The 25757-nt window shown below is 40.4% G+C and overlaps 1 protein-coding gene across 14 annotated transcripts in view; it reads right to left on the bottom strand.

The window, feature by feature from the left end:
• The window catches only part of LOC140445556 (bone morphogenetic protein receptor type-2-like), an 872505-nt gene that overhangs the window by 629357 nt on the left and 217391 nt on the right, over window positions 1-25757 (bottom strand). The window lies entirely within an intron of this gene.

The following is a 25757-nucleotide window of genomic DNA, read 5'->3' as shown; positions in this document are numbered from 1 at the left end:
GAATATATTATTTCATTTAATCAATAATATCTGAATCACTTTATGATTAAAATTGTTAATAGGTACGTATCTTTATTCGAGCAATGAACACACGCCCTCATCTGGTCAATAGTATCAAAATTAGAAAGACGTCATATCTAGGACGCATAATGCGCCATAGGGAATTTGAGCAGCTCCAGGTAATATTAGAAGGCAAGATTGAGGGATACAAAAGGAAATAAATTAATTCATCAAGCCCAGAACAGAGAGAAATTTGCCACAGTGATCGCCAACCTCAACAGAGAAGAAGCATAAATTTGATTCATTCAATTACATAATATAATGCCCGAATCTAAAGAAATCGTAAGTTTACGTAAAAGTAGGAAATCTATTAAAACTCGTCTCACAACTTTTGTTAAATATGTTGATAAATTAACTATACCGGGGAGTTCGAATATATTGCCGGTCACGGAACTTTTGGTTAGATTCGAACGCGCTGAAAAATTGATGCAAGAATTTGAAATTGTTCAGGATAAACTAGATGCTTTATCAGACGAATCATCAAATTGAACAGAATATCGTGAAGATTTTGAAAATGCTTACTTTTTTAATATCGCAAAAGCCAAGGAGCTTCTGCAGCCTAAAACTAGTGTATCTAGTAACAGTAGAACGGATCAAAATTCATCTTCTTGTAGTAAAAGCTCACTCAGTTCAGATATAAAATTGCCAACGATTCATTTAAAACAATTTGATGGTAATTATTCAAACTGGTTAAATTTTCATGACTCCTTTGGATCAATAATCGTTAAAAATAATGATATAAGCGATATTCAGAAATTTCATTATTTAAAATCATCCCTATCGCGGGCAGATGAAAAGATTATAAATTCTATTAAGGTTTCTTCAGCTAATTTTACAGTTGCGTGGCAGCTTCTTTGTGACAGGTATTCGAATGAGCCTTTATTAATTCATAATCATATTAAGTCTATTTTTAATCTAAAGGTGGTTACTCGTGACAGTTCTAAGTGTCTCCAACAGTTAATTGATGGATTAACTAGTTGGGATCTTTGGAATCCTTAGGGGAGCCAGTAAAAACTTGGGATTCAATTATCATTTTTATAATTTTGGGAAAACTTGATCCTGAAACTGTCAAGGATTGGGACAAGGAGAGTCGAGGTAAAACCCCTCTGTCGGTAAAGTCTACTCTCGACGATCTCTAAAATTCTTGCAGCATCGAGCCGATATCTTTGAAAAATTCGAAGCAAGATCTGTCAAGGGAGGCTCTAGCTCCAAAGATTATTCTCATTATTCATCTCATAGGTCCAAAATTCGTACAAATCAGTCATTATTCAGTAACGGAGTGTCTTCTGATACATGTCCCTACTGTAAAGGTCCTCATAAAATGTCAACTGGTACCTGTTTTTAAAATTTAAATGCGTATGCGTGAGGTCAAAAGGGAACGAGCGTGTTTCAATTGTTTATTTATAGGACACCAGAATTCCAGTTGCAAATATGGTAAGTGCAAGAAATGTGGAAAGAAGCATCATACACTTTTGCACAATAATGCAGAAGATGGCAACTCTTCAAATGGGAATCAATCCGTTTCTTCGGATAATCAAACTCAGCAAACATTGTCATGTCATGCAGTTCAGAATTCCTTTGCACTGTTGTCAACTATCACAGTCCAAATTCTAGATCAGTTTGGAATTAAACATAATTGTAGAGTCCTTCTGGACAGTGGTTTTCAGTCAAATTTTGTCACGTATAATCTGGTTTCCAAATTGGGTCTATCCAAGGAACCTGCCAATATCTCGGTGGTCGGTGTCACTCATATATCTTCAAGGATGAAGAACAAGAGCGAGTTGTCAGTATATTCGCTATATTCTTCATTTTCGACAAGCTTACACTGTCTTGTCACTTCTTCGATTTGTGGTCATGTTCCAAGCATTCCGATCGATATAGACTTTGTTTCTATTCCATTGAATATTCGCTTGTCTGATCCAAATTTCAATATTCCTTCCGGCATAGATCTTCTCATAGGTGTAGAACTTTTCTGGGATCTTCTGTGCGTTGGACAAATCAAATTGGGTCCTCAGAAACCCATTTTACAAAAAAACCAAATTTGGCTGGGTAATTTCTGGCTCACTGCCCAAAAGATACGATCATCAAATTGTCACTTGCAATTTCTCACAAAAGGGTGAATGTCATGATATAGAACTTATAGAAGAAATTCGGATGGTCGCTTCGTAGTCAATCTTCCATTAAAGAATTCAACTGATAGTCTGGGTGAATCTGGAAGCAAAGCTGAAAAAAGATTTTTCAATCTAGAGCGCAAATTTCTGAATAATACAATCATGAAGGGTATGAATGTTTCATTTATGGACGAATACACTTCAATGGGTCATATGTCTAAGATTGAAGAGCCTACAAATCCAGCTCACTTTTATCTCCCACACCACAGTATGTTTCATTTATGGACGAATACATTTCAATGGGTCATATGTCTAAGATTAAAGAGCCTACAAATCCAGCTCACTTTTATCTCCCACACCACGGAGTGCTTAAGGAGAATAGTCTCACTACTCAACTGCGTGTAGTGTTCGACGGCTCTTGTCCTACCACTTCAGGTGTTTCGGTTAATGATCTTCAAATGGTCGGGCCAAAGTGATCTTATATCAATTCACCTCAGGTTTCGGCAGCATTCCTATGTGGCTTGTGCTGATATAGCCAAAATGTATCGGCAGATTCTTGTTTGTCTTTCACAAAGAAATCTCCAGTTAATTCTATGGAGACGGGATCCTCAGGAGTCTTTGCAAACTTATTCTTTGAACACGGTTACTTATGACACTGCTTCAGCTAGCTTTCTTGCTACGAGATATGTGCTTCAATTATATCATGAAAATTGTGAGCAGTCTTCTCAAGCTGCAAAGATTATTAAAAATGACTTCTATGTCGATGACCTCCTGACGGGTCTGATTCAGCTTCAGATCTTCTTCATAATTGTCAAGAAGTTACTCGTATATTATCAGAAGGTTTTTTTCCGCTTCGAAAATGGGTTTCAAACGACCCTTCACTTCTTACGCATATTCAGGATTCTTTGGTTCTATCTGATCTGCCTTTCTCGCTAGGCTCTCTTGAAATTACAGGAACTTAAGGCCTTTAGTGGTGCCCAAAATCTGACCTTCTTCAATATCATATATCCCCTGAAGCTCTTCCTGGAACAGTTACTAAAAGGACTATACTTTCTGGTATAGCCCACATATTCCATCCTCTTGGTCTTCTTAGTCCCACCATTATCATTGTAAAAATTATAATGCAACGGCTTTGATTGGAACGTTTGGAGTGGGATCAATCCGTATCTCTAGATATCCACACCAAGTGGCATCCATTTCGGGATCAGTTTTTTCATTTAAATAATTTAAGAGTTCCTAACCATGCTATCATTGCAAATGCTTCAACTATCGAGCTGCACGGCTTGTCTGACGCCAGCGAAGCAGCGTATGGTGGCGTCATTTATATTCGAAGTATTGATCAACAAGGTAATATATCGGTGCGCCTCTTCTGTGCCAAGACAAGAGTAGCTCCTCTAAAGAAAATCAGTCTTTCTCGTTTGGAGCTTTGTGGAGCCTTGATATTGTCACGGCTTGTGAAGAAAGTCACAGACTCGCTCAGTCTTCAATTTCATAATATTGTTCTTTGGACATATTCCACTATTATCTTAGGTTGGGTTAAAGCCTCGCCTCATATTCTTAAAACATTCGTGGCTAATAGAGTGTCTGAAATTCAGTCAAACACTTCGTCTAGCGCTTGGAGACATGTCGGTACCAAGGATAACTCTGCGGATCTATTGTCCCGGGGTGTGGAACCCAGTCGACTTATGTCATCAACAACTTGTTGGCATGGTCCTCCCTTCCTCACGGAATCTAGTGGTAGTTGGCCAGTCTTAAGGTTTCAGCCTGATCAAGATCTTCCTGAGACTAAGAAAGTTACTCATTCTTTGGTCACAAGTTCAGCGCAATCTTTTCCTTTTCAGAATTACAATAATTTCTCGTTTCTCACAAGAGTCATTGCTCGTTGTTTACGTCTGTTCCGAAATAGCTCAGTTCCAAGACGCATGGTTTGCGATCCCATAACCATCATAGAGCTTCAAGCCTCTGTCTCATGTATTGCAAAGATGGTTTAATCAGAGGCATTTCCAAAGGAACGTCATAATCTTTCCAAGGGAGTATCGCTCTCTTCTAAGAGAAAAATCCTCTCTTTAAATCCTTTCCTTGGATCTTCCCCTGCATAATCAGTTGGAGCAAGGTGTATTTCTGTCCACGTGTAATATGTCCGAGATATTCCAATTTTCTTGTTTTAATTATATTTAAAATTTCTATTTCTTTATTCATCCTCAGAACCTCTTTGTTTGTGGCGTATTCTGTCCACGATATTTTCAGAATTCTTCTTATACACCCACAGATCGAATGATTCCAGATTTTTCATTGATGTCGCATTCAAGGTCCAAGATTCCATTCCATAAAATAAAGTCGAAAAAACATAGCACCTCGCCAACCTAACTCTTAGTTCCAATTTTAAATCCCTTGTACATAGCACTCTTCTCATTTTTTTGAAATTTGCTCTAACCCAGTGGTGCTCAGACTTATACCGCATGGGATCTACCGCATAAACTGCAAGCGTCCGGAGATCGACTGCTATACCCTGTTTTTAAACCAGGAGGAGTAATTCAAATTTACCGCGCCGCAATGTTTGTTTGTAATTGGTCCAACTTCAGGCAAGTTTACTCCACTGTTATGAAATTTTGACACTAATGGCATTTTATAGGTTAATTAAGTTATATTGGCGATTTTTGTGTTTTTTGCGTTATTCTTTTAATTTTTAGATTTTTGGTCTACTTTTATATCAAAAACAGTTGTTTTTAGAACCCTGTAGCGACGTATTAGTATAATAATATGGATTACCTTCGAAGGCCGATATGATCAACCAAAAAAGATGTATTTGGTAACTTTTCTAGTGACTTTCTTGGGTGTGAATATGTCTCTTTAGTTTACTCCTCCTGGTTTAAAAACAAAGCATAGTAAAAAAACAATTTTGAAAATAAAAAACTTGCACATTTCTAGTTGATAAAAAGTTGTAGCTACAGAGAGTTGTAATTAAAGTCATGTTTTTCATATTAATTTTATTTGGATGTTGATGCATAGCACTGCATATCATCCACAAGTATTTCATATGATGGTACCTAATTACCGAGGGCCAAACGCAAGCATGAAGAGAGATTTTCGTCAGTTAGCCGATTACGATATTTTAAATTCACTATCTTCATTTGGGAAAATGCAGACTCACACAAGTATGTTGATCCAAAGAATGCTGTGAGCTGCAGAGCTACTTGTCTCAAAGACGGATATTTATCAGACGATATAAAAGACCAAAATTTCGTATTGGTCGCTCTGGATTTAAGGTGTATATCCAAAATTATTTTCAGTACCTCATTTTGGACGGCAATGATCTCCATATTGAACGTAACGGATATTTCAGTGGCTATTTTTTCCATGTCTTGACAAGAAAATTGATTAGACATGAATGTTACAATATCTGTCAGGTTTTTAAAATCAGCGAAGCGTCTTTCAAACTCGCTATGAAGTGCTTGCAGCTCCGTCTCGTAATAAACATAATTTAAATGAGCGGGTACCTTTTTTTTCAACGATGGAAAGTTGTTTAAATCCTTTCTGGTAATTTGCTTAATCAATAATTTCAATTTGTTGACAAAAGAGTGTATTGCGCTCATCATATCAATAATTGTTTTTTGCCTTGTAGTTAAAAATTAAGGAGGTTTAAATGATTTGTTAAATCTGTTAGGAAAGCCAGATCACTGAGCCATTTTTCGTTTTGAAGTAGATGAGTGTCGCTTCGTTCTTCTAAAAAAAAAAATTATTTCGGATAGTAGCTCCTGGAACCTATCTAAAAATTTTTCACGGCTCAACCACCTAACATCTGTATGCAGAAGTAAATTAGTGTGTTCTGCAGAGTCGCTAGATTAAAATTGCGCTTTAAAAAGACGTCGTTACAAGCTTCGCGCTCTGATGGAATTCACAATTTTTGTTGTCATCTTCATGATGTCGTCCATATTTAAAATTTTGAAACACAAAATTTGCTGGTGAATGATGCAATGAAATGAAAAAAACGATGGAAAGTCATCGTTAGCTCGACATAATGCAACAAATCCATTGTTAACGTCAGTCATATCAGTAGCTCGTATTGTTTCACAAAATTTATAAAAACGTTGTATATATCTTCTCCGCGAGTTGGCACTCATATCGAGTTTCAAATATTAATGTAAAAATAATTTATCTGTGAATGCTGATATGCCGAATCGGCATTATCGCAACTTTCGGGTGAAGAGATAGCATCATAATTATTTTGATCATGCAAGTGTGGTGAGTCCCCGTATTTTCTGGGTGAATCGCGATCGACTTCAAAAACTTTGGCGATCGACCTTTGGCTGCTCTAGCATTTTCTATTCTGATTTTGATCTCCTGAATGTAATCATTTGTGGAGTTAATCATTGTTCCCAGATATGCATATTTGTTCACTCGTTTGACGTTGGTTCCGTTTATTAGAAGATTCTCGTTATTTCTTTGAGTTTTCGATATTCTCATAAATTTCGTCTTCTTGACATTCATTGCTAGATCATACTCTTTTCCATACTCCGCTATTCTGGCCACCAGTCTCTGAAGATCTTCAATTTTTTAGGCTAAGATCACAGTCGTCCTCATATCTAATGTTATTAATGGGAACTCCATTTATCTTTATTCCAGCTGTTTCACTCTCAAGAGCGTTTTTCAGGATCTCTTCGGAGTAGGCATTAAAAAGAATTGGCGACAATACGCATCCCTGTCTCACTCCACATCTTATTTCAATTTCTTCTGACAGCTGTTCGTTAACACGTACTTTTGCTCTCTGTTTATAGTATAAATTTGATATGATCCTGAGGTCGTTGTAGTCAATCTTCTTTGATTTCAGGACATTCATTAATTGTTTGTCGTACTTTATCACTTTAACAAGTTGGAATTAACTTTAACAAGTTGGAAGCCTTCGAAATGTGGACCTTGCGAAGAATGTTCCACATACCATGGACAGATAGGGTGAGAAACGAGGAAGTCCTAAGAAGAGCAAATACTGAGAGAGAATTGCTCAGCTTGATCAAGGCACGAAAGATTGGATACCTGGGCCACATCCTGAGAGGGGAAAAATACGCAATCCCTCAACTAATTATCCAAGGAAAGATTGAGGGCAAGAGAGGAGTAGGTCGCAAACAAATGTCGTGGCTGCGAAATATAAAGAACTGGACAGGCGTAACTAACACTCGCGAAATTTAGCTTGCCGCAAAAGACAGACGTCTGACCTTAAGATAATTCGCCAACGCACTAGAGGTGCACGGCACCATAAGAAGAAGTACTTTATCGAACGCTTTATTATAGTCAATAAAACATACGTATATATCTTGATTGACATCCAGGCATCTTTGTATCAGTATAATAAGTGAAAAAAGAGCTTCATGCGTTCCTAGCATTTTGCGAAAACCAAATTGTGTATCATTAACGTCTATGTCCAGTTTGTGATATATTCGGTTATGGATGACTTTTAGCAGTAATTTTAGCATATGAGACATCAAGCTAATGGTGCGGTAATCGCTGCATTCTCTTGCGTTTTTCTTTTTGGGGAGACAAATAAAAATCGACGTTAACCACTCTATGGGTAATACGCCTGAACTATAAAGTTGGTTCAAGAGTGTCACTAAAACATCAATGTGCTTCTCATCTAGAATTTTTAGAATTTCTATAGGAAGCATGTCAGGTTCAGGGCTTTTCCCACTCTTCATTGTTTTAATGCGTGTAATATTTCTTCTTTTGTAATATATGGATCTATTTCTTCTGACGTAAGTTCTATGTGCTCCAGATCTCCTCTTTCATCATCGAGCAAGTCGTCGATATATTCTGCCCATCTTTGTACTTTCTCGTCCGTATGTGTTATAGTAGTCCCGTGTCTATCCAGATTGCACGAGTTGGATTTTGTTTTCTTAGTCCTACCAGTTCTTTAACTTTCTTGTGTAGGTTAAACAGATCATATTTATTTTGAAGGTCTTCGATCTCTTTGCATTTCTCTTCAAAGTATTTTTCTTTTGCCTGCTTTATCATCTTCCTGATCTCGTGGTTTATCTCTCTGTATTTATCGTTGTCTTTGTTTTTAAATTGTCTCCGTTGTTCCATCATATTGAGTATCTCGTCATTCATCCATTCTTCTTTTCTCCTTGCGGAAGTCTTTAGTATTGTGCGGTAGATTACATAACTCCAAATACGATTTTAATAAAAGGCATCTAATACTCCTTCTTGCAAATCATCCTGTTACAACCATGATTGTCCTCAGCATTTACTGTCTGTCGTTCGTGAACGTTTTTGGCCTATTTCAGGTAGGTCTACTGCGAAACAGGTAGTTCGTCAATGCATACGCTGTTTTCGTGCCAATCCTCCTCAGTGCACACCCATGATGGGAGATCTTCCTTCATCTAGAGTAGATCCATTTCCGTTTGCAATTGCGGGAGTGGACTATACAGGTCCGTTCATTCTTAAAACAAGACAAGGTAAAAACCCTGGCACGTACAAGGCTTATGTCAGTCTTTTTATTTGTTTAGCTACTACAGCTTTTACTTTTACTACTACTGAGCATTTCGGTAAATTTATCAAATCCAATGAAACACAAATTGCGGTATCCTGTTGCAAAGATCAAATCAATTGGTAATTTATTCCTTCGCATGCCTCTCATTTCGGCGGAATATGGGAAGCGGAAGTAAAATCTATGAAGTCTCACTTGAAAAGAATCATTACCGGATCTCATTTAACTTATGAAGATTTTTCAACTGTTGTCACTCAAGTGAAAGGTATACTAAATTCACGCCCTTTAAGTCCTATGTCCTCCGATCCTGCAGACCTCTTACCTATAACCCCTGCTCACTTTTTGATTGGAAGATCCATGCATTCCATACCAGAAGTAGACGTTTCTAGTCACAACCCTCTTCGGTTGTCAAGGTTCGAACATCTTCAGCAACTCCGTCAACATTTTTGGCGAAAATGGTCTTTGGAGTACGTCTCGGAGATACAGCAGAGACAAAAATGGAAGGTAAATCAATTCCAAATCAAAGTTGGTGCTCTTGTTCTAATAAAAGGACGCACCTCCTCTCCAGTGGTCTATCGGACGTGTGGAAAATATGCATCCAGGAGCTGACATCTGTAGAGTTGTCACACTTAGAACATCTAAAGGACTCAGCCGTGTATCAGTTCAGTTGTGAACATTTGCCCACTTCCCAGTCCCCCAGTTGCCCAGTCTTATAATGTGTTGTAATGTAGTCAGTTTGTATTTTAAATAAAAGTTTTACAAATTGTTATCTACAATTTTGTCATTTTTAAACTAAAATAAGAAGTGTTACAAAGAGATTTATTCTCTTCTCTATAGTGATTTTTAATTTCAAGGATCTCATTCAAAAAAGCTTTTTGTTTATTATAAGGGACTTACGGCCCTCGGTAATAATGTATCTTTTTCTCGGTAATCTTTCATTCTGCGTTAAAAATTTTCAAAAATATTTGTTAGCTTTCTTAACTTATGCATCTATGCTTAATAAAATGTCGATGCCATTGATTTGCAAACTGTTTAAATTTTAAAACAACAATTTCAATATTAAAAGTATTTATTTTTTTTATTACGTACATTTTAATAAAATTTTATAAATTTGAATTAAAAATAGGTCCCACTCACCTGTTCTTTTGAAGAAATTAAATTTTCGTCTGACTTCTGTCCTTTGATTTGCAAGAGTGTTATTCCACCAGTGTACTTTCCTGTTGACATTCCTTATTATCTCCGGATAGTTATCTTGAAACGTTGACATCACAACTTCTTAAAATTGTTCATGTCTAGGTCCAATGTATGCCTTATCGTCCCTTTAATCCTACCTAAACAATATTCCAGATCTGCTGCACGTGAGTTGTGACCATGGTTAAGTCAATTACTTCCTTTATCCACCTCTATCAAGGAGCGTTTTTCTAGTTGGGTGATTTTGTTTCGTCCGCATTACATGCCCTACCCAACTCAGAGGTCCAATATTAATGTTTTACGATATCTGGTTCCTGGTATATTCTATAAAGTTCTAAGTTGTATCGTCTTCACCACACTCCATTGTCATTCACCGCCTTAGTACTTTTCTTTTAAAACATTCTAACATGTTTTCCTTACGTTTTGATCCGGACAGAGTCCAGATCTCTGATCAAATTATGCTAGGACTGGGGTATTATTGTTTTGTAGAGTTTTACTTTTGTATTTCTCGATATAATTGAGGATTTAAGAAGGAGATTAGGCCCAAAAAATAGTATCTGTTAACCGTGCAAATTCTGTGGTTTATCTCTGCAGTAGTATTATGTTCAGGGTTAAGGAGCGCTCCCAGGTATACACGCTTCGATGACGTCGTTTTCTATAACAAGTGGTCGTAGGCGTGCTTCTTTTCATATACTTCGTTTTGTTGGTGATTATTTATACCCATTTTTGTAGCTGATTCTTTTAGTGCTACATACGACTCTCGTACAGCGTCTTCCGTTCTACCAATAAGATTGATATCGGGCTCTACGATTGGTCAAATTGCAACCTTAATTGCAGCCAATTGTATTGCCCGAAATTGCAGCTCAATTGCGGATTTTCCATTGGTCAAATGGCAACATAATTGCAGCCAATGGTATTATCCGAAATTGGGCATTGGCTATCGTGCAGGTTAAATGGCAGAGCGCCAGAAACCGTTGACCTAATTTAATTTGTATAAATATAGGTGCACGATGGCCAACAATTCGTTCTGGTTAGGACAGGTCCGCAGAACCAGCCTTCTTGGCATATAGAGACCTTCTGGTTGATTCAGTTCCTAGAAACTCTGATCTTTTATTACCTAACCGCTATTCTTTTTATTGCAGGATTTTTCTAAGTCTCTAGCGAGACTTAGTCGATTTTTATATTTAAATTGTATTTATTTTTAGCTTTTCGACTTAGGAGATTTCGTGTGAAATCTTTTATTTCGAATTAAATCGTCTTTTGGACGCATTTTTGGTAAGATTTATTTGATATTTTCAGGGCATTTTTAACTTAGCATAATCTGTGAAATTATTGTTATTTTTAACTTCTTTTTCAGATTATTTTTCTAAGTTCTTAAACGAATTTAGAATAATTTCTACTATTTATTAATTGGTATTTTTCGTCGAATTTCGACTTCGTCCCGCTCAGGCGAATTTTTATAACATTTTTCTTTTCTCTTATTTTACTAATTTGACTTAGGATGAATTTATAAATTATTTTCTCTTTCAGACACTTAGAAAGATTTTTGACATTTTATTTTGGGGACTAAATATTTTCAGACCGAAAATAACTTTATTTTACCAACATTATTTTCTCTCGTAGGGACTTTGAAAATATTTCTAATATTTTATTTCTTTTCAGGATAAAATAACTTGTATTATTTTCCTAACATTTTATTTACTTTTTTGGACTTTGAAATATTTCGATACAAAAATAACTTTTTTTTTATTTTTCACATTATTTTCACATTTTAGGTCTTTTTCGACTTTTCGATTTTCGATTCGAAAATTGTTAATAACTATTTGTTTATTGATATTTTGTTACATGTCTTTTGAAATTTAGAAAAAACTTTATTTTTTCGAATTTTACCTTTTTTTTACTTTTTGCATTAATTAGTCTTAGGTGTAATAACTAACAACCTTCTCTTGCAGATTCTTAGTTCTAAGACTAATTAACACCTTATTTACAGATTCTTAATATTAAGATAACTAACTCTTTGTTTTCAGATTCTTAGTTCTAAAACTAATCCACATTTATTTGCGGATTCTTAGCTTTAGTAAACATTTACTTTTATTTCAATAAAAGGTATTTTCCCTCTAGCTTAGTGTTCATATACGTCCTATATGTCCACGGACCGTGATCCTTACATGCTCCGGTCCATCCCAGCTATGGATAGTGCGACTGGACCACCTTCCCTCATTCCCGAGGGTAACATCCAGCGACATGGCGCCTAACCTCTGGGGACAACAACTCCAGCACCACCTGAGATGTCCGGCCCTACTGAAGCCCCGGACACCACGATGATGCTTGCTTCCCTCATGCAAGCAGTGACTGCGCTAACCCTAGCACAAACCACCAAGGCGGAGCACCTACCAGCACCACCAACGCCCTCTACAAAATGAAAGCCAGGACTCCAACGATTCAGCGGTATAGAGCATGAAAGCCCCGAAGAATTCGCCACCGTATCCACGGAGCACCTTCTGGGCATGGGAAAAGAAGAGAGACACTGGACGGCATACCTCTTGGACCAAGGACTGGACGGAGAAGCAGCCATATGGGCCACAACCCACGCTACTCCGAAGTTGGACCATCACACATTCTTCCAGAGGCTGATTGACCATTTCAGCCACTCGGCAAGAATTACAAAGCTATTCGCCAAGCTATACGGCCACAAGCAGAAGATGGAGTTCGCAGCAGACTTCATCTCACAGAAGATGGCCCTCTTCAACAGGGTATCGCCCACTACCCTGGATGAAGACAGATGCCGGGTCATCATCGACCAACTACGCCCTGAGGTCCGCCAATTCATGCGAATCACTCCGCCAAGGAACGAGGAAGAACTCCGTCGAGCCGTAGATGAGCTGGAGATGGATATCAAAGCCACTACTTCCTCAAACAACCAGAGGCAGGACAGACCAGCTCCAAGTCCAGACCGTCCTCAGCAACAGGACCGTCCGCCTCAGCAACAACAACGGCACGTCCAGAGACGATCCATGAATAACGACACAGAGGCCACAATAACAATAATAACCGTAACAACAACCGAAATAACAACCACCAACAGGGAGCCCGTCCAACTCCTCCACCACGACACCAGCCTCCACGTCAGGACCAGGGAAACTCCGACGGGGGCGCCGTCGTGCACTAGAGCCAAAACGAATGGTGCTCCTGCTGAACCCTATGGAGACGAAAGTTGCTTCTACACCATTACCGAACATTTCAGCCGAAATCAACTCAGCCAGGATTAAGACCCTGGTAGACACTGGTGCTTCTGCCAATTACATCAGTGTGGGCCTAATCGAGAGGGAAATGGTGCAGGGCAAGCCCGCCAAGGTCCATCTGGCCTGTAAAGGCCATTCGATCCAAAGTTTGGGAGCAGTTGATGTCGACGTCACCTTCAACGACCAACTGACCAGCAGAGTCTGATGTTATCCGGTAGAAAGTCTTAAACCATGACCTGATACTTGGCTTGCCATGGCTGAAGTCCTAGGACGTCCTGATGGATTTCTCCAGGAAGTGCCTCCATGCAGGGACCGTCAGCCGCCACACCTTGTTTTGGGAGACTACTACAAGATCCAACAACACCAACAACATCCACCTGCTGCGTGAAGACCAGGCCCCAGACTTTGCGATCGACAAGGTCAAGAAGGTCATCGGAGACTACCAAGACGTCTTCGATGACAGAGTCCGCCAGCCGACCACCAAAGCCACTCAGATGATCATCGAGCTGACCGACTCAAGACCAATCAATGTGAGGCCTTACAAATACAGCACTCACAAGAAAAAGATCATGTACTTCGAGGTCCAGGACATGCTTTCGGCAGGAGTTATACGACCCAGCAAAAGTCTGTATAACAGCCCGGTAGTCATCGTCACAAAGGATGGAAGCCCCAGATTCTGCGTAGACTACCGGAAGATCAATGGCATCCCCGTCGACGAGGTCTCCAACATGCCGCCCATCCATGACAGCATCAAGGAGCTAGGTTCGTCCAACATCTTCACGACCCTCGACCTGAAGAGCGGCTTCTGGCAGATTCCGCTGGCCGAGGAGTCAAAACCGTTGACAGCCTTCCTGATGGGTCGCAGTTCGAGTTCACAGTGATGCCCTTTGGTCTCAAGAATGAACCTGCCGCCTTCCAGAAGCTGGTGACCACCGTTTTCGCCGGCTATAGCGATGAATTCGTCAAGGTGTATATGGATGACATCATCATATACTCCTCAACCTGGAAGGAACATCTGAAACACCTCCACTTGATCCTGGAACGTCTCCGCACCCATGGCTTGTGGGTATCCCTGAAAAAGTGCCAGTTTGCTGCCCGGAAGCTCGACTACCTGCAGAGCACACTAAGCCAAGAAGAGAAGCACAGAGACAGAATCCACGGGTTCATCACACCAAGGACGCTCCGCCAATTGAGGTCCTTCATCGGAACCGCCAGCTGGCTTCGTGAGCTTTTTTTTTTTTTTTTTTGGACTGAGGTGGAAAGATTCGTAATCGACTAGGGAAGGTGTCCCTAGTACTGTTGGATTCAACCAAAGGACCAGAGACATACGCCGACGGCACGATGTCAACACTATATGACAAGAGGGCCCCCTTCGGACATCCCTGCCAGGTCGCCTACCAACTAAAACCACCCCCTCTTCGACCCGTGGTATCCCTGGACGAGTTCATTAGCGAACGAAACATGGGGATACCATGTTAAAGGGTTAAAGGTGCCCTTAGGGCTATTTATTTTAGTTACAGCACTTACCTAAAAGCAGTAAGCGTGTAGGAAAGGAGACCTAGTTTCCAAGCGGATAAACTTGTGAGCTTAAAAAAGGGGGGTTGCCGTAGAGGGTAACATTTGGTACATTTTTGTACAGAAAAGAAAAAGAAGGAAATAAAAAAAGAATGTTTATGTTTTTTTTTTTATTATTTATTTTTGTATTTGACCCCTCACCCAGCTTGTTCGGCTCTTTCTATTATAGTCTTCCTTTTCATGATACCTGTTATATGGTTGATTATATATTCAAAATTCTCTTTGCTGGTCATTGCAATCTGCATGATGTTGTTGGGCGCGATCGCGCCGAATCTATTCTGCAGCCTTTGTTGTTCGTAGGCGAAGACATTACACCGGAAGATGCAGTGTTCCGCATCGTCCCTCTCATCACACGAGGTGCATATGTCATCGTTGGTTTTTTTGATACCATATGTGTAGGATCTGAAAGATCCATGACGGGTCAGGAACTGGGTAAAATAGTAATTCACTCTTTTAAATTTACAGTTGTACCATGCTACAACATCGGGGATAAGCGTTTTGGTCCAACGAGCCTTCGTGGTCTGTACCTCCCATTCTCTTTGCCATTCTATAAGCATGTTCACTCGTATGGTCCTTCTTACCTGAGGTAGGTGACCGTCATGGGCTTCATACAGCATTTGTCTTTCTTTGGCAAGTGGTGGATGGGGAGCGTTCCCGCAATCACCTGTAAGGCCAGCGTAGAAGTGGTTCTGTACGCGCTCACCACTTTTAAAAGGGGCTTCCTTTGGGCTCTTGTTATAATATCTTTGTACTTCTGGTATTTTAGTACGTTAATCCAAACGGGAGTTCCATATAGAAGGGTCGATTGCACTACTTAAAGGTACAATTTTCTCTTGTTGCTGCTGGGCCCTCCTATGTTAGGTATTATTCTTAGAATAGCTGCCGTCCGTTTATCCGCCTTCTTAACCACTCCTAACAGGTGTTTCGTATACCTCAGGCCTCTGTCCAGGTCGATGCCTAAATACCTCGCGCAGTTCGTCGGCTCTAATTGGCTATTGCCTATTTGGAAGGTCAGGTCCGGCCCATTCCTTGGAGCTTTAAGGATGACCACTTCTGTCTTGTGGCCTGCGAGTTCGAGATCATTATTTTCCATCCACCTGTTCACTTTCTCGCAGCATTCGTTTACAATTTCCACAAGGTCCCAATGCCTGTCGTTAGTGACCAATATGGCAAGGTCATCTGCATAGGCTACTGCCATGGTGTCTCTCCCATAGTCGATGTTTAAGACCCCATTGTACAAGACATTCCACAACGTTGGGCCTAGTACGGAGCCTTGCGGTACACCGGCTGTTAGTTTCATCTCAACATTTCTGGCCACTAAAACATATCTCTCGCATAAATATCGTTTTATAATATTGATCAAATATCCCGAGACTTCAGCGGTTTCTAGTTTAGTAATAATATGGTTCCAGTTGGCAGAGTTAAAAGCGTTCTTTACATCAAACATTACTAGAGCGGCCCATCTTTTTCTGCTGTTCTGCACAGTGTCTGTAATATGCTTGACCGCATCTATAGCAGATTTTGCTTTCCTGAACCCGTATTGTCTGCTTGAGATGATGTCATTTTCTCTCAGCTCTTCTTCAAGGCGGTTCTTAACAATATTCTCATATAGTTTTCCCAGGCAGTCGAGGAGGCATATCGGTCTATAGGCTGTGGCTTCTTCTGGGTCTTTACCGGGTTTGAGTATTAGAGTTAGTCTCGCGAGCTTGAGCTGGTTAGGAAACTCTTGTCTTGTCAGCAGCTGATTCAATATGGCTCTGATAGCTTCTGGTTGTGTTTTAACTATCAGTTTTATCGCCTCTGGTGGGACACGATCGGGTCCAGGGGACTTACCTACTTTAATGGACTCTGCAGCTTTGATGAGTTCCGCATTACTTATCTCCTCCGGACAGATATGTGTATTGTACGTATGTTCAATGCTGGGCTTGTTGGGAAAGAGAGTGTTCGCTATGTCTCTTCTTCTATCATCGCACAGGTTGTATGGGGTCTCGAACCTCAGCGTTTTGGTGGCTATTCGATAGGCTTCGCCCCACACGTCATTTTCCAGCGCCTCGCACAAGTCCTGCCAACATGTGCACTTTGCCCTCTTTATAAGTTTGTTTAATTCGTTCTTGGCGCGTTTATATTCTTCTTTCGTCTGCTGAGTCCTGTTTCTCTGTGCGATTCGCCTGAATCTAAGGCATTCTGTCCGTTTTGACTGAATTTCGTCATTCCACCAGTAGGGTACGGTGTATGAGGCGGTTTTGCTCCTGCTGCTTAATTTGTATGCCCTAGTAATGGAATTCCTGAAGGTGGAAAAGTCAGTAGTTTGTTCCTGTAGATTGCTAATCGACTCCACAAATTTTGCTTTGTTGAAGTCAAGTACCTTTCTGCCATTCTTTTTTGTTACCTTTGTGCCAATCTCGAAGACGATGTACTTATGGAACGTAAAGATGTTATCATCCAGAACGTCCCAATTCGTTATCTTGTTGGCATACTTTTTGGATGCCAGGGTAACATCTATGTGGCTCCGCGATTCACCTCTTTCGAACGTATGTTTCCCATTATTCATCACTGCCATATCAGTAGACGCGATCCATTCGTTCCATATATTCCCTTTGACGTCATTTCTTGGGGACCCCCACCATATGGATTTGGCGTTTATGTCGCCAGCGATTATATAATGCTTCTCTGTTAGTGCCGCCTCTATGATGTTTTCGACCTTCTCTTCATATTGTGTCATGTTGATGTTTGGTGATATATAGCACGCTATAATAGCTACATCATTGAGTTTTATCTTAATGAAGCTTTCTTTCTTGGTGATTTTGCTTATGGATAGGTTCTTGTTCACCAAGAGGATGGCGACGTCAGCGCGCTTGTCGGCGACACAACCGAACTTTTTAGAAATGTTTTTATTAGGTTCAGGAACTATAATGAGATCTGCTTTTATTTCCAGGGCTTTGGCGTGAATTAGATCGTGTCCCACCTTGGCTCTTCCGATGTTAACTTGTAATATTTTGAGAGTCTTCGCACCGGTCGCGGTCGAAGCCAGCTTAGTCGGTGGTGAGAGACTTTAGCTTTTCTAGACTACTATCTAGGGTGTTTTTCTCTACATCCCACGGGAAGGAGGGTGTAGTGGTTACATCAGATTCCTCATTCGAGGGAGGGGAAGATGAACGACTGAGCTGTTCGGCCTGCTGCAAGTATTTGGCCGCCACGCTGTCGCACATGGAGCTGAACTGCTCCATAAGGGTGGAGTGGATCGCTCCATGAAAGACCTCGTCGTCGGCTTTCTCGACCTCTTCATATGACGGCCCTGGGACCTCAACCTTTAACTCGTCAGTTTTCTCTGAGCCCATTTCAGTCGGGGTGGGGGTAGCGGAAGGGATATCTATTGTAGGAGTAGGTGGCTGGTATACTTGTGGGGGGGGGGAGTCTCCAGCGACTTTGTTTGGTCCACCAATCAGGCTCTCTGGAGAGCCGACCGGAACTCCTTACATTTGCCACTGTCAATACGGTGCGGGTCTTCGCAGATTACGCACCAATCTGCCTCATTGCAAGATTCGAAGGTGTGACCCTTCTTTCCACACTTCGGGCAGGATCCCGTACGGTCAGGACCGTCGCACTTGCTCACATCATGTGTATATGACCAGCATCTTTGGCACCTCCTGATGCTGTACCTCCTTTCCACCTCACATCTCACGAGGCCGACCTTCAGGTTTCCCTTATCGATGATTCGCTTTGCCGCTTCCGCGGAAAGGACGACCGTCGCTGCCAAGGTGTTATTCCGCATGGGACGCAGCTGTTTGATGGAGTAGCTAGGTTCCCATTTACCCAGCTCCCTTGTAAGAGCCACTTTGAGGTGTTCTTTATTCGTGTTCGAGGTCATCCCTCTAACGTGGATGACTGCCTGCCTCTCCTGGCCTATCAATTTGGCCGATACACCACTATCCTTGATAATAGCCTTTTTGATCATCGAGGCTGCGTCCTGATCCTTGTCGATTGTAATAGTAGGTTACCATCACGGGTGCTTCTAAGGCTAAGAACAGCCTCCTTTGCCTCGCAGTTTTGCTACGGCTTCCTCTACTCCAGTCAGCAGCTGGGAGTAGGTCGTGTCCTTCTTAGACACAATAAATCCATACGTCGGCCTTTCCCGTTTGGTGGCTGTAGTGAATATCGAGGCGGAGACACGGGTAGTTTTCCGGAAGATAACTTCCGCCATCTTCCTCATATCAGCCACCGGCATGTAGCTCACATGGTGCAGGGCCACAGTGTCATTTTCTTGCGTTTCCTCCCTGACGCTCTCGAGTACGTGCCAGAGCTCTTCCGGTGTACCGGCTGTGACCTTAATCACTTTGTGGGATTTTGTTTTTTTTTCCGTCACCTTCCCGGATGGTGATTGAATTTTCCATTACCTCGAAGTCCCCTTTAAGTGACGATAGATCTATAAAGTCTTTGAATACTAAAGTTCATATTTCTGTCGTTGGGCTCCAGAGCTACCACCTTCACTCGGCACTTAGAGTCCAACGGGTTTGAGACCTCTATAGTCGTTTTTTGATATAACCTCTCAGGCCACTCAAAGCGAGCGCGTGCCTCTGGAAGTCTGCATAAGTGCTGACATCTTCTAGGCTCACCTTGGTCCTCGCGGGAGGTCCGTGGCAGGCATCGGTCTGCGTGCCGCAATCCGTCATGGTGGGTCTCGGCACAATAGAGCCTTCAGCATACGGAAGGTCACATTGGACGTCTGAGTCCACAGTTATTTTTTCGATAGGCTCAATAGCATGACTATGCAACCATTCGCGGATGTGCTCCATACGATGGGATGCATGCCGCTTGTGGAGCTGCCTATGAAGTTCTTTTAAAGGTCTTGCCGTATTTGGGTACTCCTGTATTAAGGAAGTAAGCCGCTCTATTTGTTTTGTCATATCATCTATGTAGTCAAGCATCTCCATTGCTTGACTGCACGGTCTCTTTTTATATACTTCGGAGATCGACCTAACGTACGAGGCTTTTCTCTTTAGATTATGGTCGTCAGGAAGAGAATTTGTTCTCCTCCTGGCTGTGTCTAGTTTTCTTCCTGGATTGCCGCCCAGGTCGCCCGCGGTTTCTTTAGAGAATTTATTAAGCATTTAAATCCCACGAGTAGCTAGGGAAAAAAAGGTCCTCCATCACAGAGCCCCGCATGTGGTGGTAAGGCTGTATACAACGGGGTTTCGCCAGACGCCCCGAGGGAACCGTCTGTGGCCCCGTGTCGTGTGGTCATTCATCCTTCAGCACGGTTTCTAACACCTTGGATTACGGATTTTTTCCCGCTGGTTTACTCCGTCGGATTTTGGCCTAGGTTTTCTCCTAAGGATGTTGGTCGGGGAAGGAGGGGATCATACTGGCTGTACTCGGAGTATTTATGTGGAAAAAAAAAACGGCCGTCGAAGATGTGGACATAGACCATGTTTTGACTGGAATGGTGCCACAGACTAAAGGGGGTAGCAGTGAAAGCGCTAAGTCCTTCAAGTTCGTCGGGATGCGGCACAGCCAGATGTAAGGGATGGAAGGCGTCGCAATTGGGTCTATTGCGGCGCCTTTTAGCGTCCAGCGGCGGTGTCCGGCGCTCACCCGGTGCACAGGCGCTGGACGCTTGGTACTGTTCTTGGTTTCACTGGTCGTGCTCCCCTCACATTCTCAGTCTCAGGTCGTGCTCCCTTCACCGGTTACTTGGCCCTCCCACCATCGTCGAGGTAAAATTACAGTACCGGGAGAGCGCCGGAAAAGCTAACCGGCTTCCAGACCACCTGTCCCGTCATCTGACCACCGAGGAGGAGACGCCCTATGATCCAGACGTAGAAGTCGACAGACTTGCATGGCCACAGCAGACCACTTCGGAAGAAGACACCTTCCCACTGCTGTGCCTGCTTGACGACCACGAAGACTGCGCCGAGCACCCAATCCTCGACGACCTCACCGAGATGCCACGGCAGTCACGAATCCAGAGGGCACACCTCACCCACCATGGGATGCAGAGGTTCATCCGTCGCTGGCGGCACATCCAAGCCAGAGGGCCACGTGACGAGATGGAGAGAGGCCTCATCGAGGAGTTCCTGGTTGAAAATGACACTGCCTTCTACGTCCAGAATGGCTCACGTCGATTGCAAGTTTACCATGACAGTGAGGAAGCTAACCATCCGGGACAGGAAGAGACGTCTCGAGCCATTCGAGAAATATACTACTGGCCCGTCATGACCAAAGACATAGTCCGACACGTCCGGACCTGACTGAAGTGCGCCACCACCAAGTCCTCCAAGCGACAACCCAGAGCTCCGATAGTACCCAGGGCCCCCACCAATCCATGGGAGAGGATCTCCTTCGATATACTAGGTCCTTATCCTCCAGCCAGAGGAACAAAGAACCGCTACACCCTCCTGGCCACCGACTGTCTGAGCAACTGGGTCGAATACCGCTGCACGACTTCAGCCAAGTCCAAAGATGTCATCTCCTTCCTCCAGGACGAAATATGTAACAGATGGGGACGACCAAACATCATAAACACCGACAACGGAGCCCAGTTCCGAACTGACACCTGGGAGAGGTTCCTACGTCGTCACAACATTGAAGGTGAAAAGGCCCCTATTTACCACCAGAGGGCCAACCCCGTCGAACGGAGAGTCCAGGAGTTGAAGAAGGGACTACGAGCCAGAGTGTCCTCACCGGAAGACCCCCGATGGGACACCTACGTCGGAGACATTACGGGCTTACGAGACTGGACGGGCCCCCATTCCATCATCAGGGCAGCCGACGACCACACCTACGAAGTCCACAGAGACCAGGACGTCGACCGGCTGATCCACGTAGATGATATCCGCCCCGCACCACCTCCACGTGACGACGTCGCCATCCAGGAAGACGTCGAGTGAAGTAGTGCAAAGACTTTATATTTTAACAAAGAATTTTCATTTTTTTGTTAGTCCGTCTTGACTAAACATAATAAAGGAACAAGCTTCCACATAGTCAAGGCGGATGAGTTATATGAATGTACTTTTTATGTTTTTTTTTTTTTCAATAAACGAAAATCACCTGAAGGTCTCCAAAGCAGGGGGGATGTCGCCAATAGCAAAATTCGGGCTCTACGATTGGTCAAATTGCAACCTCATAATTGCAGCTAATTGTATTGCCCGCAATTGCAGCTCAATTGCGGATTTTCCATTGGTCAAATGGCAACATAATTGCAGCCAATGGTATTATCCGAAATTGGGCATTGGCTATCGTGCAGGTCCAATGGCAGAGCGCCAGAAACCGTTGACCTAATTTAATTTGTATAAATATAGGTGCACGATGGCCCACAATTCGTTCTGGTTAGGACAGGTTCGCAGAACCAGCCTTCTTGGCATATAGAGACCTTCTGGTTAATTTCGTGTGAAATCTTTAATTTCGAATTAAGAGCGTAGGCGCAAATTTTAGACGGAGCGAATCGAAACTGACTCTCCTATCCCTAGTTGTTCTTTCTTTACACAGCAAATTACGTGTAGTAAAATTCTCACTGGTATGAAAGCTTTAATCGGCTTAGCACGTGCATATCTGTGAAGAGCTGCGTTGTATAGTTACTGCTCAATTAATTTATAAAGAGTATTTATTTCTTTATTTGTATAAATTAAAATATGAGATGTTGTTATAAGAAATGTGTTGGTGTAAAACGAAGGAATTGACGGTTAGTTTAATTGAAGTAAGTACTTTTTACATAAATCTTTTATATTTTTCTAATTCATTTGTAAATGTATAGTGAAAATATCATCTATAAAATCGATCAGTAAACAAGAATTTTGGCATTAAATTCTATGCAAATATTCTTATAAAAAATATGAGTAACAATTATGCTGAACAATATAATAATGTAATAGCGAAGTTTCAAGGAGGTAAAAAAATAAATTATAGCTCTCGGGTGTCCGATGAAATGAGATGCCACGCTGCTGCTTTGTCGTACAACTCTAAAAGTCATTATCACCAAGCCCTTCACAAAAAGCATCACAAGAAGAAGTCCTGGTGTATATACAAAAAAATTGATTTCAATATGCACCAAAAATACATTGCAAAGAAAATTATATTACAAAAATCTGCAAAAATCAAAAAAATATAATAACAAAAAACCATGCTCCAGATGAAGATTATGGACCACAAGCACAAAAAACGTTAGAAATTGATCATGAAGAATTAGGGAAAATTAAAGAAAAATTTCTATCGGAACTTCGTAAGAATAATGAGGAATGTACTCAATTATTCAATAACACAATAACTCAACGGAATTCAAGTGAATGGTATTTAGAAAGAAGGAAACGTCTGACAGCCTCGAGTTTGGTTACACATACTCTGCAGTAAGATTCATTGTTTATTTTGTTATTAATATAAAAATTACAATACAATAAATACACTGCAACATAATTCAATATAATATAAATATAATACAATATAAATTAAAATGTAATATTCATAAGTATTTAAAACTGCCAATATACATTAACTTACTTTACGAAGATAAAAATAAAAAACCAACAACTCGGATTATGTTGTAAATTTTCATTTTATTTTAAAATTTATGTTTTTGCGTATATTACATATATTTAATAAGATTAACGTGAGGTTTTTAAATATTTCAAAAATAAAAAGGAAATTCATAATTGGGATTCGAACTCACAACTACCAGCGTATGAACCAAACACGTAAAGGATTTGCCAATTAGACATGACACTAACGGATTTCAAAATTGACAGTTCTCGGTAAAACAGTGATTATTTTGAAATACAAAAGCCTAAATAATTATAAACGTTTAATTTTAAATAATACAAAACATATCACATAAATAATAATATTAATACATATTATATTATATATAATATTATATATATATATATATATATATATATATATATATATATATATATATATATATATATATATATATATATATATACAATATTATATATTATATAATATTAAATACAAAAGGAACATTTTTATTCTCGAGAGAGGAAGAGAGAAAAAATATATCTTCTGCCTCTCTCTTACTCATTATCTTACATATGTAATGGTTTCACAGATTCACTCTCATGCAAATTTCCAACGCCGACCGTGCGTAAATGGAGCAATCAATATTTTTATTTCAGTTTAATTCAAATAATATTAAAAAAAAAAAATTTTAAAGTCAACTAATAAACTATACACTAATTAGAAGTCCTCTTCTGCTGGTTCAGCTTGCTCTGTTGTAGGCTATGTGACAATCTGGGACCAATATTCCTTTTTTCTACTGGAAAATACACCAACAGTTTCTGTAAGTCTTCAATTTTGTTATGATTAATATGCAATTTGCCGGAATATGCAGGATATGAAACGCAGTCAGGATGTTTAACTCTGCTTTCTTGTATTTTGGCTAATCCAAAACACTCCTGGATTATTCCATCAATAAATGGAAGTGCAGTTACTTTGCCAGGAGTTTCCTTACAATATCGAAACTCATAGAAATTGCTGACTTGAAAGGAAACTTTTTTATCAGTGGCAATGTTCTTGCCATGGCTTGATAGACAAAACTTGCTTCTTATAGTGTTTTGGCCACCATTTTTTGAAGTCGATTACTTTCATAACCAACTCTCATTAGTGAACACTAATTTTTTTACTTTTTGAAGAAGTCTCAATGAGAGAGATATATTCATCATGAGAGTATATTCTATCATGTCTCCGTAGTTTTCTTTTCACAATTCCAAAATCTCGATCACATTCATTAAAAGAATGTCCCCTCATTGGAAAGTAATGTGTGATATTTTGAAATCGACCACTTGATGTTAGCGTTAACAAAAATCGCACTACGGTATTGTTTTTATTTTGGACGGGGCATCCGTCTGAGAAAAGATACAACTCAGTTACCGTTAAGGGTACGTGTTCTTCAATGAAATTGAGTAAAAATGTACATACTTCATTTGGACCTTTCAATGATTCTTCTTCTTGGTATGAATAGAAAAAGGCTTTGTTGTTCTTCATATCATGAATACAAAATTCATAAATCCATAGCTGCCTATAGTAAAATACCACTTGCACAGGAATATGGGGAAGGAAAAGATTCTGCATGTAGTCGATTGTTATTGCCATTACATCATCTCTTTCTCTGCACATTCTGCTTATTTCATCTATTTTTGCGTAGAATTTCTTTGCTCTTCTTTTATGCACTAGAAGCTCAGCTACAGCAACTCTTTTAGCATTTTCATTTAAAAATAGATCTGCTAGCTTTGTTTTAAAATTTTCACACAGTGAACACACATCCACCTGAGCTCGGCCAAACGAAAGATCGAAAGTTTCTTTAAAATAGGAATAGAAGTAGTTATATTTTATGATTTTATCGGTGATATCCGGATTCTTCTCCAGAAACATTTCATGAATAATTTTAATGTTTAATGAAGCAGAGAGGTATTTTTTTTGAATATTGTTTGAGTAATAAACTTCTTTTTTAGGTAACGAATCAACAAATTCATGAATTCGATGCAAGTAGTTGCCATTAATAGCATTATGCCTAGACGATATTGCTGTTCCCCTTAAATCACGAGGAAGTTTGTTCTCAGACTTTAGTTTGCATAAACGATAAAGTCTTTTTATTGTAATTCCATGTAAGCTTATGAAAGCTTTCTTGCATACTTCTTTTCTCTGTCCATTACTACAAACATAGTATTTACAAGAATAACTTTTATGCTTACTTGATGCTACGGATGCCTTACGGTTTTTAATGTTTTGCACCGGATTCGAGGCTATGAGTCCATGCAGATATAGATCCTGCTCATTTTTTGCTTGAAATTGGTTAAGGTTGGCTATAATTTCCGCCTTGTTTTCACAAGAGAACATATGGCAACACTTCTTTTGACAGCTAAAAATAATAAAAAATCTATTTAACTCTGTACTCTAAAAACTGTACTATTTTTACTTACCCACAGTTTACTCCTGTTTTTCTCCGTGGAACTTCTTTTCCAACATGATTTGTATGAGCTTTTCCTTTCACCTTAGCATTTCGTATAAAATTTTGTTTATAGTTGTCTGCATTCACAACACCTTTCCTCTTTTTTCGCATTATTTCATCTTCACTCTAGCTACTAGACG

The sequence above is a fragment of the Diabrotica undecimpunctata genome, chromosome 7, assembly GCF_040954645.1.
Source record: "Diabrotica undecimpunctata isolate CICGRU chromosome 7, icDiaUnde3, whole genome shotgun sequence".
NCBI classification, from domain to species: domain Eukaryota; kingdom Metazoa; phylum Arthropoda; class Insecta; order Coleoptera; family Chrysomelidae; genus Diabrotica; species Diabrotica undecimpunctata.
This window is presented reverse-complemented; position numbering and strand designations above follow the sequence as displayed.